The sequence below is a fragment of the Heterocephalus glaber genome, unplaced genomic scaffold (genome assembly GCF_053883595.1).
Source record: "Heterocephalus glaber isolate CG9 unplaced genomic scaffold, H.glaber_assembly_v1.0 deba00000738, whole genome shotgun sequence".
In the NCBI taxonomy this organism is placed as follows: Eukaryota; Metazoa; Chordata; class Mammalia; order Rodentia; family Bathyergidae; genus Heterocephalus; species Heterocephalus glaber.
Window position 1 is genome coordinate 2,262,641 of NW_028258161.1, and position 15,732 is coordinate 2,278,372.

A 15,732-nucleotide genomic window follows, 5' to 3' on the forward strand; every position below is an offset into this window, starting at 1 on the left:
AAAAATTGCTCATTGTCTTTTTTTTTTTTTTTTGGTGGTGGTGGTGGTGGTGGGAATTGAATTCAGGCCTTCTCTTGAAGCTACAACCCTAGCCTGTTTTTCTTTATTTTGAGACAGAGTCTTACTAAGTTGTCTAGGCTGGACTTGAATTTGGAGTTCCTCTTGCCTCAGCCTCCTGGGATGCTGGGATTATAGGCGTGCACCACCATGCTTGACTTCATTGCCTTTTGAGGGACTTAATAGTGCAGTAAAATGACAAGAACTTTGAAGGCAGATAAACTTGGCTTCAGATCTACACTGTAATAACTACTGGCTAAATACATTTGAGTGAGTTGCTTAAATCCTCTAATCTTATGTAGTGAAAGTTAAAATTAAGCCCAATTTACAAGGCTGCAAGGAAAATGTAATGAGGTAATATGTACCAATGTACTTCGCATATACAAGTTCTCAATGCACCAACACTTCTTTTTATGCAGTGACCTAGCTGATGGAGATGCCCAGTGAATCCAGAAACCCTAAGTGGTGGGCATCTGCGAGTTGCTAGCAACTCTCCTCTGCCTGCCTGACAGGATCCAAATTTTTCTTTGGGTTCCTATCTTCCCTCTCTCATGTGTAGTAATCATGAAGTTTAGGAGTGACTGCTGTGTCTCCTGCCCCTACCAACTCCAGGGGACATAGTGGTTGCTGGAGGATCTTTGGAGGTTGGGGAGGGCGTGTTCCACTTTATGTTCCTCAAGTTCATCTCAGGCATTCAAAACATATTACAGCAATTGATTGGTTAGTCAGATGAATGGGTCTTGGACAGCAAAAGTCTTGCAGTGAGCATTTCTAGAGAAAATCTGTGCCTGACACTGCTGAGAATGACCCAGTAATGTAGCCAGGCCACTGAGGAAGCTGTGGCCCGTGGACTATGGAGTTGATGTGATCTGAAGTGAGCTAGGAACCTCGCCGCTCAACTCACCTGATCACTGGTGAAATGTGCCTGAGTGCTTCCCACATTGGAACAGAAAGATCTCTTGTGCACCTACTTCGTATCAGTGAAGCTTGTTCCTATTTGAAGGTGTAATTCTTAAGGCAGAGAAGTGATGTCTCTCAACCAGGGTAGTTCTGTCTGTCTCTGCTCTGTCTGAGGGCTTTGCAGAGTTCTGGGTCTAAACTGAAGATTTGTTGAATTGCCCAAGTCATCCTTTGTGCAAAGAATCTCTTCTTAATTTTGCTTTTTGGGGAGTTTTGACTCAGAAGTGAATCTGCTCTGAACTTGGAGAGGAAGGAAGGAAGGAATGGAGGGAGGGAGGGAGAGAAGGAAGGATTCTGTTTCTGGAAGCCTTCTGTATAGAGGTTAAGGGCATGAGTTTGAATCTCAGCCTAGGTACTCACTCGCTCCATATCCTTGGACAAACCGCTTAACCTTTCCAAGTGCACTTTTCATTTATGAAGCAAGACTTACCTTTTAGCATTTTGGTATTGAATGTATAAGATATGCATACAATGTATTTCATATAATATGGCACTCAGTAAAGACTCAAGAAACACTGGTGATGATTTATATGAATTTCCTATGGATAATGCTTGGTGTAGAGCAACTGCTTCGTGAATGTTGCCTATTACTCTCCTTATTTTAAATAGAATGTATTTCTATAGCAGTTTTCGGTTTACCTAGAACTTGAGAGGACGATGCAGAGCCTGTACACCTTCTGCTTCCACAAGTGCACAACCTCCCCGACTGTCAACGCCCCCGTAGGAGTGGTGCATTTGTTATGACCACGAGTCCCCCTTGATACACCACTATCCTTCAAAGCCCATGGTTTCTATAAGGGTTCATTCCTGTTATCATGCATTCCAGGGGTTTGACAAAAGTATAATGATATATACCTGCCATTACAATATCATACCAAATAGTTCTACTTTCCTAAACTCCCTCATCTCCTCCTAATCATCCCCACTTTTCTCCTTTTACAGTGGCAGCCATTTATCCTTTTACTGTTACCATAATTTTGCTTTTTCCAGAATGTCATGTAGTTGAATCATGTGGCACATGGCCTTTGCAGATTGTCTTCTTTCACTTGATAAGACGCATTTAAATATCCTCTGTGTCTTTCCATGGCTTGGTAACTCATTTCTTTTCAGCACTGAATATTGCATTGTCTGGATTTGCTATAATTTATTTTTATTTATTTATTTATTTTTATTAAATTCTTTTATTGGTACAATGTAGGTATACAACACAATTATATTTCTCACTGGGAATTGTACCTTTACATAATGCATCTTGGTTCTTATTTTTTCCCCATTCCTAGCCCTCCCTTCATGCCCTCCACCCTTCCCTATTTACAAAGACTTTATTTCCATTTTTTCCATTTCTCAGCATTTTTCCTTTCCCTTCTTTCCTTTCCCCTGCCCCTCGCAATACCCCTACCCTTTTGGACCTTTTCTTCCTATTTTGCATTATCAATTATTCATTCTAATGATTGGCACATTTTACGTATACAATATAATGACATTCAGCATTGGAAATTTGCACCTTTCCATAGTCTCTTGGTTCTTATTTTTCACCCATGCCCAGCCCTCCCTTCAACCCCTCCAGTCCTCCCTATTTACAAAGATTTTGTTCCTATTTTTCCATTTTCTCATATTAATCCCATTCCCTTTTATCCTTTCCCCTAGCCCTCCCACTTCCTTCCCCTTTGCCCCTTTTCTTCCTATTTCACATTACCTATTATATATTTAGTCCTTATTTACACTTTCAGTTTCTCATGCCAGAGAAACGATTTGGTATTTATACATGTGTGTCCTATTTATTTCACTTAACACTATCGCCTCAATGCGCATCCACTTAGCTATAAATGTCTCTAATTTCTCATTTTTTATGGCTGAGTAGTACTCCATTTTATAAAAAAACCACATTTTCTTGATCCAGTCTCCAGTTGATGGGCATTTGGGCTGTTTCCAAGTTTTAGCTATTACAAACTGTGCTGCTGTGAACATGGGTGCACATATATCACTGTGGTATGATTCTTTTAATTCTTTGGGGAAGATTCCCAGCAGTGGAACAGCGGGGTCAAATGGGACTTCCAGTCCTAGTTCTTTGAGGTATCTCCATACTGATTTCCACAGTGCTTGCACCAGCCTACACTCTCACCAGCAGTGGCGCAGGGTTCCTCCTTCCCCACAGCCCCACCAGCATTTGTTATTGGTTGATTTCATGATAGCAGCCAATCTTTCTGGAGTGAAGTGGAATCTCAGCGTTGTTTTCATTTGCATTTCTCAAATGACCAGTGATCTTGAACATTCTTTCATGTATTTATTTGCTATTTCTACTTCTTTGTCTCAGAAATGTCTGTTCATTTCAGATGCCCATTTTTGGATTGGGTCTTTAAATTTGGGAGGTCTGATCTTTTTAAGTTCTCTGTAGATTTGAGATAGTAGCCCTTTGTCTGAGGAAGAGGAGGTGAAGATTTTTTCCCACATTGTGGGTTGTCTCTTCACACTGCTGGTGGTTTCTCTTGCTGTGCAGAAGCCTTTTAATAAGAAGAGATCCCACTTGTTGATTGTTTGTGCTAGTTCATGGGCAACTGAGGTTTTGTTCATAAAATCTTTTCCTGCACTGATGTCTTCAAGGGTTCTACCTAACCTCTATTCCACTGGTTCAGAGTTTCTATTTTAATATTTAGATCTTTAATCCACTTCGATTTTAGTTTAGTGCATGGTGAGAGATACAGGTCTAGTTTTAATCTTTGGTAAGTTGAAGCCCAGTTTTTCCAGCACCATTTATTAAAGAGGCTATCTTTCCTCCAGTGAGGGTATTTGGCTCCTTTAGCGAAGATGAGATGGCTGAGTGTGTCTGGCATTGTGTCTGCATCTTCTAATCTCTTCCACTGGTCCTCAGGTCTGTTTCTTTGCCAGTACCATGCTTTTTTTTTTTAAATCACAGTAGCTTTGTAGTAGAGTTGCAGGTTGGGGACTGTGATACCCCCTGCCATGTCTCTGTTACCTAGAATTGCTTTTGCTATTCTGGGTCTCTTCTTGTTCCAAATGAATTTTTGGATTGTTTTCTCAAGGTCCATGAAGTATGCTGCTAGGATCTCAATTGTAATTGCATTTAATCTATATAGCAGTTTTGGAAGTATGGCCATTTTCACTATATTAATCCTTCCTACCCAGGAGCAGGGGATGTCTGTCCATTTTCTGATATCATCTTCAATCTCTCTTTTCAGAGTGCCATAGTTTTCAGAGAAGAGGTCTTGGATTTCTTTCATTAGGATGATTCCTAGGTATTTCAGTTTTTTGAATGCTATTGTGAAAGGAATTATTTTCCCTATTTCTCTCTCAGTGAGTCTGTCATTGGTGTAGAGGAAAGCTATTGATTTTTTTGTGTTGACCTTGTAACCAGCTACTTGACTGAATTTGGTTATTAAGTGTAGAAGACTTTTGGTGGAGTTCTTGGGGTCTTCTATATAGAGTATCATGTCATGTGCAAATAATGACAATTTGACTTCTTCATTTCCTATCTTTATTCCTTTTATTTCTTTCTCTTGTCTAATTGCCATGGCTAATATTTCCAGAACTATATTGAACAAGAGTGGTGATAGTGGACATCCTTGTCTTGTTCCTGATTTTAGTGTGAAGGATTTCAGTTTTTGACCATTTAGTATGATATTGGTTGTTGGTTTTTCATAGATGGCTTCTATCAGTTTGAGGTAGAGACCATCTATTCCAATTTTTTGTATGGTGTTTATCATAAATGCCTGTTAGATTTTGTGAAATGCTTTTTCTGCATGTATGGAGATAATCATATGGTTTTTGTCCTTGGCTCTATTGATATAGTGTATTACATTGATTGATTTGTGTATATTGAACCATCCCTGCATCCCTGGGATGAATCCCACTTGATCAGGGTGTATGATCTTCTTGATGATCTTCTGCATTCTGTTTGCCATTATCTTATTAAGGATTTTTGCATCTATGTTCATTAGTGAGATTGGCTTATAGTTCTCTTTTTCAGTTGGGTCTTTCTCTGCTTTGGGGATCAAGGTGATGCTTGCTTCCAGGAATGAATTTGGGAGTATTGCTTCCCTTTCAATTTCATTGAAGAGTTTAAACAGTAGTGGCAGCAGTTCCTCTCTAAATGTCTTGTAGAATTCGGCAGTGATGCCATCAGGGTCCGGGATTTTCTTAGTTTTTAATTACATTTTCAATTTCACTTGTTGATACTGGGTTGTTCAGAATTTTTAGGTCTTCTTTGTTCAACTTTGGTAATTCATATGTATCTAGGAATCTGTCCATTTCTTCTGTGTTGTCCATCTTATTGGCGTACTTACTGGAAGTAGGTATTGATGATCCTCTGGATTTCTGCTGGGTCTGTTGTAATTTCACCCTTTTCTTTCCTAATTGCATAGATTTGGGCCTTTTCTTTCCTTTTTCTGATAAGGTTGGCTAAGGGCTTGTCCATTTTGTTGATTCTTTTGAAGAACCAACTCTTGGCTTCATTGAGTTTTTTGTATCATTCTCTTAGTCTCCATTGCATTGATTTCTCCTCTGATCTTTATAATTTCCTCTCTTGTATGAGCTTTGGGGTTGTCCTGTTCTTCTTTTTCTAGAAGCTTGAGCTTCAGCATCAGGTTGTTTAATTGGGCTCACTCTGTTTTCCTAATATGCGTTTTCACTGCTAGGAATTTCCCTCATAAGACTGGTTTCATTGTGTCCCATATATTCCGATATGTTGTATTGTCATTGTCATTTAATTGAAGGAACTGTCTGATTTCTTCTTTAATTTCCTCTGTGACCCATTAGTTATTCAGAAGTGTATTGTTCAATTTCCACATGTTTATGCAATTTTTGAGGTTTCTTTTGCTATGGATCTCCAATTTCATCACACTATGGTCTGATAATATACAGGGGATAACTTCAATTCCTTTGCACTTACTTAAACATGTTCTATGTGTGAGTATGTGGTCTATTTTTGAGAATGACCCATGTGCAGCTGAGAAGAATGTGTATTCTGATTTTGTGGGGTGCAGGACTCTGTAAACATCTGTTAAATTCCTTTGTTCGAGAGTTCGATTGAGTTCTAGTATTTAATTACTTATTTTTAGTCTAGTTGATCTATCTATTTGTGACAGTGGGGTGTTGAGGTCCTCCACTACAACTGTATTAGTGCATATATGACTTTTCATGTCCGTTAGTATTTGTTTTATATAGTTGGGTGCACTAGTGTTTGGTGCATAGATATTTATGATTGTCATCTCTTCCTCTTGGATTCTTCCCTTTACAAGGATGTAGTGTCCTTCTTCGTCTCTCTTAATCAGTGTTTGCTTGAAATCTACTTGATGTGCAAAGAGGAGAGCCACTCTTGCTTTTTTTCAGGTTCCTGTCTCATGGAGTATTGTTTTCCACCCTTTAACTTTCAGTCTATGAGTTTCCTTTTGAATGAAGTGTGTTTCTTGTATGCAGCATATTGTTGGATTTTGCTTCTTGAGCCATTCTGCCAGTCTATTTCTTTTGATTGGTGAATTGAGACCATTACCATTGATGGTTATAACTGAAACATATTGACTTGTCATTGCCATGACTTTTTCTTTTTGTTGGGTTCTCCCCCTTTCCATTTAATTTCTTGTCATGCCAGATGGGTTCATTCTGCTTTGGTTCCTGGAGTTGTGATCCTCAATGTCTGTTCCTAGGATACTGTGTAAAATTCTTTGGAGTGCTGGTTTGGTATTCACGAAGTTCCTAAGGTGCTCTTTGTCGTGAAAGTATCTTATTTCTCCATCAGTTTTGAAAGATAGTTTTGCAGGGTACATCAATCTGGGTTGGAGGCTGTTTTCTTTTAGGGCTTGGAATATGTCACTCCAAGCTCTTCTTGCCTTGATGGTTTGTGTTGAGAAGTCTGCTGTGATTCTGACAGGCTTTCCTTTGAATGTGATTTGTTTCTTTTCTCTAACTGCTTGCAGAGCTGTGTTCTTCTGTTGTGTTTCTGGAATCTTAACAATTATATGCCTATGTGTAGATTTTTTTTTGATCAAGGCTATTTGGAGTCCTATATGCCTCACTTATCTGTATGTCAAGCTCTTTTCCCCTGCTTGGGAAGTTTTCTGCCATTATTTCTGTGAAGAGATTTTTTATGTCATCTCCACTCTCTCCTGTTTCTTCATTGACTCCAATCAGTCTTATGTTATTCTTCTTTGCATCATCTAGCAGCTGCTGGATTGATTTCTCATTTTCCCTTGTAATTTTGAAGCAATTTTTTCTTTTCCTGGTCACTAATTGCAATCTTATCTTCTATATCTGAAATTCTGTCCTCACATTGGCTCATTCTGCTCTGTAGACTTTCAATGGAGTTTTTCATGTCCTGGATATCTATTTGCATCTGTTTTATGGATTTCATTTGTTTCCTAAATTGGGATTCCATCATGTTCCTGAGCTCCTCTCTAGATTTATTAATCATGTCTTGCACTAGGGGCACAATTTCTCCTGTTATCTGAGAAATTATTTCTGATTTCATTTTTTCCAGATCCCCTTTTGTTGCCAGTTCAGTGGGTCTAGGTGGTTGAGTATCAGAGTGTTCCATCTCATTTCCCTTTGGGGTTGCTGTAGGTGATCTGGAAGTCTGGTTTTGAGACTTATTTACGTGTTTTCTCATTTTGACTGGGGTGGGGGGGACGGTGGCTATTGTTGCCTCCCCGGATTACCTGCTCTGAGCTGGGAGAGGTGGGACAGGGGCCGGGAGCAGCAGTAGGGATGGTGGCCCAAAAGCCCTTTCTTGTGGACTGGGAGCAGCGGGAGGAATGGTGGCTGTGAAGCCCCTTCCTCTGCTCCAGGAGCAGTGGGATGGTGGCTCAGAAGCCCCTACCTCTGGGCTGGGAGCAGCAGGAGGAATGGTGGCTGTGAAGCCCCTTCCTCTGCTCCAGGAGCAGTGGGACGGTGGCTCAGAAGCCCCTACCTCTGGTCTGGGAGCAGCGGGATTCGGTACCATGGTCTGGTCGTCCGGTTTCCTCTGTGTCTTTGTAGGGTGGAACCAGGTGGCTGCCTGTCTGTAGTGGGCTGATTTGGCGTGTTCCACGTGACTCGGGACCTCAGTAGGGCGTGCGCAGACCTGCCTGTCTGCAGCGGGCTGATTCCTGCTATAATTTATTTATCTGTTCACCTACTGAAGGACATCTGAGTTGGCTCCAAGTTTTGGCAATTTTGAATAAAGCTGATATAAACATCTGTGTGTCAGTTTTTGTATAGACATACGTTTTCAATTTATTTGAGTAGATACCAGTAAGCATGATCATTGCCTCATATAGTAAATTTAGTTTCATCACAAACTGCTTAATTGCTTTCTAAAGTAGTTGTACTCTTTTGCATACCCACCAGTCACGAATAAATGCTTCTGTTGCTTTGAATCCTCACCAGTAGTTGGTGCTGTTAGTGTTTATTTTAATCAACCTACTGGGTGGTATTTCATTTGTTTTAATTTTCAGACCTCTATTACATAAATTGGGCACGCTTGTTGTTTGTATATCTTCTTTGGTGAGGTGTCGGTTGAGGTTTTTCACCCATTTTATATAATATGGCACTTAGTAAAGACTCAAAAAATGCTGGTGGTGGTTCTTATGAATTTCTTAAGGATAATGCTTGATATAGAGTAACTACTTCATAAATGTTGACTATTACTCTCCTTATTTTAAATAGAATCAGGCTGATTATTTTAAATCAGGCCAATGATTTTCTCATTGTTGAGTTTGTAAGAGCTTTTTAAAATATATTTTGGATAGCAGGGGTTTTTTTTTATTAGATATATCTTTTACAAGTCTTTTCTCCCACTCTGTGGCTTGTCTTCTCATTCTCTTGACAGTGTCTTTTGCAGAGAACAAATGTTTAATTTTAATGAAGTCCAGTGTATCAATTATTTCTTTCAGGAATGGGTGGTGTATTCAAAAAGTTATCACCATATCTAAGGTCATCTAGATTTCTCCTTTGTTGTTTTCTAAGGGTTTTATAGTTTTCCATTTACATTCACAACAATGATCTGTTTTAAGTTGAGTAATTTTTTTAAAGAAGAAGCATTTTTGTGAGTGATGTAAGCTTTAGGTTGATTGGGCTCTATTTAAACCACAGTGGATTAGGGGCTTGTAACAGTTTCCCTTTTGAAAGCACGCCTCTTTGAGGGCAGAACAGAATGCTGACTTAAAATTAAATAGCTGCTTTCTCCTCTCCCTAAGGTAAGCATGAGAATGTTTTTTTTTTCTCTGAATTTCACCATATCAACCTGGTAGAACTTGCAGAATAAAACTCCCAAAAGTCAGGGTCCCACTATGAATGGACCCCATTCACTCCCAGAGCTTTTTATTTTGTTTTGGTACTGAGGATTGACCTGGGAAATGCTGAGCTACATTCTCAGCCCTTTTAAATTTTTTAAATTTTATTTTAAGACAGGGTCTTGCTAAATTGCCAAAGCTAGGCTTGAATTTGAGATCCTCCTGACTCAATCTCCCATGTACCTAGGATTAGGATTAGAGGAATGCACGACCACACTCAGCTCCCCTCTGTAGATTTTATGGGTCAGACTTACACTAATGCTCTAGAAATTCATTAGTTGGAATTTTGGTTTTCCTAACCTGTCATTGGTCCCCAGGGATGTTTCTATTTGTGAGTGTTTGGTTTGATAAATTGTGATTTTCTGTATTGACCTTTCTGTCTTTCCAATTATGAGAAAGTTGTTTGTCTATGTACTTTACCTGTTTGATAAACTTAAAAGTTGTCAATTTTTAGAGGGTTTTAAAAATTGTTTTTATTTTGAGATAGGGTCTTACTATATATTGGCAAGGCTGGTCTTGAACTTGCAATCCTCATGCCTCAACTTCCTGAGTAGCTGGGATTACTGGCATGTACCACCATGCCCAGGTTAGTTTTTAAAGTTCACTGTTTTTTACTTGTTAGGATGGAGTGATGACTTCCAAACCCTTACATGCCAGACCAGAAAGCAGACATCCCTATTATTTTTTCATACTATCCTCACCACAGTCCTCTGAAGTCAATGTTGTGAGCTCAGATTCAAAAATAAGGAAACAATCTGAGAAAGGTAAGGGGCTTGCTTGTCCAAGGTCATGGGGCTTGGGAATGGCAGAGCTGGAATCAAACTTAGGTCTCACTTCCCTGTGTGGTCATTGTCTCTGTTTATGCAGAATATCACTGGCTTGTGCTTCACTTGAACACATTTGTACCAATGCTTCTGTGCAAACTCAAACTACAGCATAAATGATTTGACCTGGTTTTACAAATTAGTAAGTCACCAGGGGAAATTCAGTTCTCAATTATTCCATACACTATTACCTAATTCTTTTGTAACCCATGACTTTTTCTTCTCCTTAAGGAAAGAAAATGAATATAAAGTGAAATATGCTCATTGTACACTATTACTTACTATCAGCTCTAGTAAAGTAATTTAGGGTAGCATAATTTGAAAGAGAGCATCAAAATGTAGCTGTGAGGATCCTTATAATTTTCATTAGTTTGGGCAGAAATTAAAAATGGACCGAGAGCTCCCTAAGCCTGAGTTTGAGTCCTACCTTTGCTCCTTGGTCTGCAAGCAAATCTGAGCCTCAGTTTCCCCATCTGTTATGGCTTGTATCTAGATGTTCCCCCCAAAGCCTCATGCACTCATAGGTGGGGCTTTTTGAAGGTGGCTGGATCTAGAGTGTGTGATGCTGGGTTTAAGAGAATGTGATTACTAAATTAGTCCACTGATTGGTTTAGCATAGTTCTGGGTGTGGATGATGGGAAGGCCCACCTTTGGGTGTGGATGGCACTGCCAGAAAGGTGGGTAGCAAAAAAGGGATAAAAGGGAGAGGCAGGCTGCTACTGTTTCTCTTGCTGCTTGCTGCTTCCTGCCTGCCACACCATGAACCATTTCTCCTCTGCCATGTCCCTTTGCCATGCTACCCTTTCTTGGAGCCAGCCAGTTATGGACTGAAACCTCTACAAACTGTAAGCTGAAATAAACCTTCCCCCCCCTTTAACTTTGAGTTTCAGATATTTTGTCTCAGCAATGAGAAAAAGTAACTAAAACACCATTAATAAATAATTAACTTCCTATGTTTGCATTGTGGCCAATTAAAAAGCAGCCATTAGCAGTTATTGAACACCTTTCTCCACAAGGGAAGCTAATGGAAAGATATGAGAGAACTGTAAGTGCTTGTCTGCTGGGTATTTGCGAAGAATGGAGACTTGTGTGCTTCTGGAAGTAGTTTGTAATTGTCAGACTTTGTATCAGAGTCAGTTCTGACCTGTAAAACAGCTAAGGTCAGCTTTAGCTGACCCACACCTTCTGCTTTGGCTTCTGAGTTCTGGGGAATGCCTCAATTTCTTAATGTCTTTGGCTACTGTTCAGCTGACCACAGCTTTCTGTTGGTCCAGGAGTTTCTCTACTTCCATTTGGTTGTAAACTCTGGTCTCATTTACCATATTTCTGCAGAGAATACACTTTCCACCTGCAGGCTCATCCAACCTAGCCAAATGCTCCAGCATTTCCTCCTCTTCCATTTTTCCAATCACTTCATTTGAACCTGTTTCACCTTAAATAAAGGCAATGCCAAAATAACTCTCCAGTGTCTCAGTATAACCTGTACAAAATAGAGAATGCTTGAGCACACTTAACAGTGTAACACTTCTTACTCCCATCCCTCTCAGTGTCTCCATTTGGCATTCTAAATCCTGCCCTGATCAGTTTCAACTGAGGACCAGACCATCGACATGAGCTGCCATCTGCACTAATTTTCCTTAACAATGTGACAGAGGAGGTCAGTTTCTGAGACACAAACCAGGAAGGCTCATTGCTTGACAAGTGTTTTATCCATGTGATGCTGATGGAGATGTAGGAAATAATTCAAATGCAGCTGAGGATGTGTTCTTATGTTTGGATTTCCCAGTAGGAAACATCTTTTTAGCCACCTTTTGGGAGGACTTAAATAACCAGTCAACAATGGACCTGGAAAGTGGGAAGTGGGCTGTTAGATCCCACCAGAATCAACCTTGCCAGGGGCAGCCTATCTAGCAACCATGTGGATGTGTATGAGTCCTTATATTGGTCCTATTGCAGCATAGATTTCCTATACATTGAAGGAAGCATCCTTCAAGACCAGTGGTTCTCAGCCGAGGGAATTTTGTCTCCCAGAGGACATTTGGTAACTAATTCTATTATCTAATTTCCTTGAAGAGTTTCAGCCACAGTTCTACTCATCCTTCTTTGGCTCTTAATATCTTAGGGTGGATGTGTGTAGTTCTTAATCACTGCACTTTAGAAAAAGCTACAAATCCTCATAGAACAAGATGAAGAGAGGGTGAGGGTCTCAAAGATGCTCAGTGAAACCTTTTTCTTACTCTGATTCATTTCTTCTTCTAGACAATTGCTGGGGGCTACCATATGCCAAGTACTGTGCACAGCACTGATAATCTAAGGATGAATGACATGATTCCTACATTTGAGAAATTCAAAGTCTGATGAGAAAGCCAGACTGAAAACCAACAACAAGAATATGTGGCCATACTGTCACCAAATCCAGGTCCAGAAGCTCATTCCATGGAAAAACCAATGTCTAAGACAAGAGTGTTGGAGAGAAGGAAAGACTTTATTCAGTGGCCAAAAATGGAAGAAAGGGACTTTGCTCACGAATCTTCTCAACTCCACGGTGTTGAGGGTTATAGATATAGGGTAGGGATTATGGGGGGAAAAAGATAAGCTAATCAAGGAGAGGAATATTCATGCCTTTTTGGAGGGTGGGGTAGGCTGAGATCTTCCAAGAACTCAGGTGCCACCTTTTATTCCTTCTTTCATGGTCTGGTACTCCCAGTCATGATAGCTGGTCCAGGGGTCTTTAGCTTTGAAGGAGGAAGAGAGAGACTGGACAAATCTAAGTAAGGTCAGCCCTGTATTATAGTTTCAGACAAAGCATTTCTCAAATGATCAACATGTCTACATGCAGAGCTGAGTAGAATCTGACAGCAAAGGAGACAGACACAATAGGAAGACTGAGACGCCAAGCCCTAACATCCTTGTGTAGTCACCCATGGGACAGTCATGCTAGCCTAAGTGAAGACTCAGGGTTTTCAGCAAACATTCCTGGGAAGTAACCTGGGCAACCATTACCATCATCACCCACATGACAGAGGTATTAACTACGGCAAAGCTAAGGGGAGACTGATAATGTATTGTCCAGCTATAAGACCTTTCCTATTAGTGATTTTTTTTTACATCAACTAAGAGCAAGAGTGTTTATTTAGGTTTTCCCTCAGTAATAATACTTCAATAGAAACATAAATAAAAGGCCTCGAGAGCGGCTACTGAAGGAGTTTGTAGTAGTTTCCTACTGACACTGCAACAAATTATCACAAATGCAGTAGTTTAAAAAAACACACATTTATTTTCTTACAGTTCCATAAGCCAGAAGTCTGACCATTTCACTGGGTTAAAGTCAAGGCAATGGCAGAGCTGGTTCTCTCTAGAGGCTCTAGCAAGGAAGTTGCTTCCTTTTCTAATCTCTGGAGACCACCTATATTCTTTGGCTTGTGACCCCTTCCCTGTATCTGTTCAGCCTTTTGCATAGTCAACACATGGAACATTTTCATAGTCCAATCTTCCTGTCTCCCTCTTATTTTTATGATTATATAAGGCCAGGCTAACCTAGCATAATCTTCCCATCTCAAGATCCTTAACTCAATCACATGTCTGCAAAGTCCCTTTGTGCAGGATAAAAAAGTAAGGTAAAACTTGCAGGCTCCATGAAATTTTTGCAGGCCATTTTTCAGGCTACCACAGTTATACAATGAGTAAAGGCATTTGGGCTGGGGTCTGGAGGGGTGAGAAGGGATTATTCTGGCAATTTTCTATACTGGAAGGACATGGTGTTCAATGCCCTCACCTGTTCAAGGACCAGTAAGGTGTTCAAAGTAGCTCCATAGTGGATAAAGACAGAAGCCAAAGCTGGTAAGGAAAGTGAGGTCAGACCACAGTGTCTTCAATAGTAGTCCAGGAAGTTTGAATCTGGCTTTATTAACAGAACAGTTACACAACAATAAAGTGCGATGTTGATAAAGCCCAGTGGAGAAATGATGATGGAAGGTTTTATGAAAGCAGAAACACTGGCATTCATCAACCACAAATTGTAGAGCTCATCCTGTTAAGGGATATCAACCATGTTGTGAGTTCCTAATCCCTGGCCCTCTTTTTATGTTCCAGTCCTAGTTTAGGAGCCCTTCTCATCTGTATAGTGAACAAAGGCTCCTAAAGCCTTCAGTTTTGCCACTCTCCAGTGAATCCCTTACACTGCAGTCGGAGTAACTTTCTAAACACAGGCTGTCCACACCATTGCCTGTCTAGTTATGAGTGACTCCTTTAGGATACACACAGGAGCCTCCATGTCCTGGCCCATTCTCCTCTTTGGTCACACTACTGAGCTTCCCTTGGTCACTGTTGCAAAGTAAGTCACATTGTACCTTAGCCAATGGCTATACCAGAAACACACCCTTCTTGGGAGACTTTAAAACTTCTTGGGAGCCTGGGTCACCATTCCCAACACATTCTGCTTATGCGTGCTTCTGGGTCCCTTGGTATCCTTGCTTGACCAGAACCCCCCTATTATACCCTAGTAGAGCAATTTTGAGTCTCAGGGTGAATAGTGGTATCCTGGATATCCCTTAAGCTTTACCTTTCCAACTTCTGCCCCCGCTACCCCTCAAGTCCAGGCCAGTGCCCTATATAAAATCCTCTCCTCATGCATGTGGTGAAATCTGTGAATCTGATGCCATGTCCCTTCCATAACCAGGTTACTAATCCTTTGATTGAGTTAATCAGAAGGGAGCTTTTCCTGGATGGACCTGTCCTCATCAGTGGAGACTTTAAAAGAAGTCAGATAGATAGCTCCTGCTGGCCTAAAGGAGAAAGAAGGGACTCAAGGTGGGAGAGACTGAGCATAGAGGAGGGGCAAGGTGACCAAGAGTAGCAGGTGACTTCTACAAGCACAGAGAAGCCCATGGAAGCCACTCAGCAAGAGAATGGAGAAGGCATCAATCCTACTCACTCACTCATGTCTGGACTTCTAACTCACAAAAACCATGAGATAATCAATGGGTGATGTTTTAAGCTGCTGAATTTTGGGTATTTTGTTCTGTAACAACAGAAAACTATTCTAAGTACGGACTAAAGTTCCTTCCTCCCAAGCTAACCTGAGGATCTTCACAGAAATCTACCCCCACTCCAGAGCTTTGCATACCACAAGGATCTGGGAGAGACATCAAGTCCCAAAATGATTTCCATGTTTTTCTGCTGAATGTCTTTTAGTTTTAGAGTTATATAAGCAAGAGGGATCATTCTAGAAGAGATTTTTCTTTAATAAGTTTCTTTGTCAAAAGAACTTGCTGACTTCACCCACGTGGAGAAGAAATGCTGAGTTGCTGGCTTTTAAACAAACAAACAAACAAACTAAGTTCTGCCTCACACGGCTAGGAGTGAGGTAAGGAGTAGAAGCAAAAATTTGGAGAAGATGGTTGTAAATAGTTTGCAAAATGTGGTCTCTAGACTATAGGTAGCATCAGTATCATCTATGAATCATTGGGTCCCATCCCAGATCTTGTGATGCAGAAACTGTGTCCTAAATAGCCCTCCAGGTGATTTGGTTTTGTAATAACTTTGAAACCACTAACTTAGACAAATAATAGTCAGTGATGTAAATTATGTGTAGCAGCATTTTCTGAGCA

The 15,732-nt window shown here is 40.4% G+C and overlaps 1 long non-coding RNA gene across 4 annotated transcripts in view; it reads left to right on the forward strand.

Moving 5' to 3' along the window:
• LOC101719925 (uncharacterized) overlaps positions 1-15,732 on the forward strand; it is a 142,376-nt gene that overhangs the window by 110,454 nt on the left and 16,190 nt on the right. For 3 of the 4 annotated variants that reach the window (XR_206103.3, XR_015449473.1, XR_002389503.2), the window contains exons 1-2: positions 9,928-10,063; positions 12,383-15,488. This is a non-coding gene — a long non-coding RNA (uncharacterized LOC101719925). Of the gene's footprint in view, positions 1-9,927; positions 10,064-12,382; positions 15,489-15,732 lie in introns of those variants that run through there. The other variant, XR_015449472.1, reaches the window with a different exon arrangement.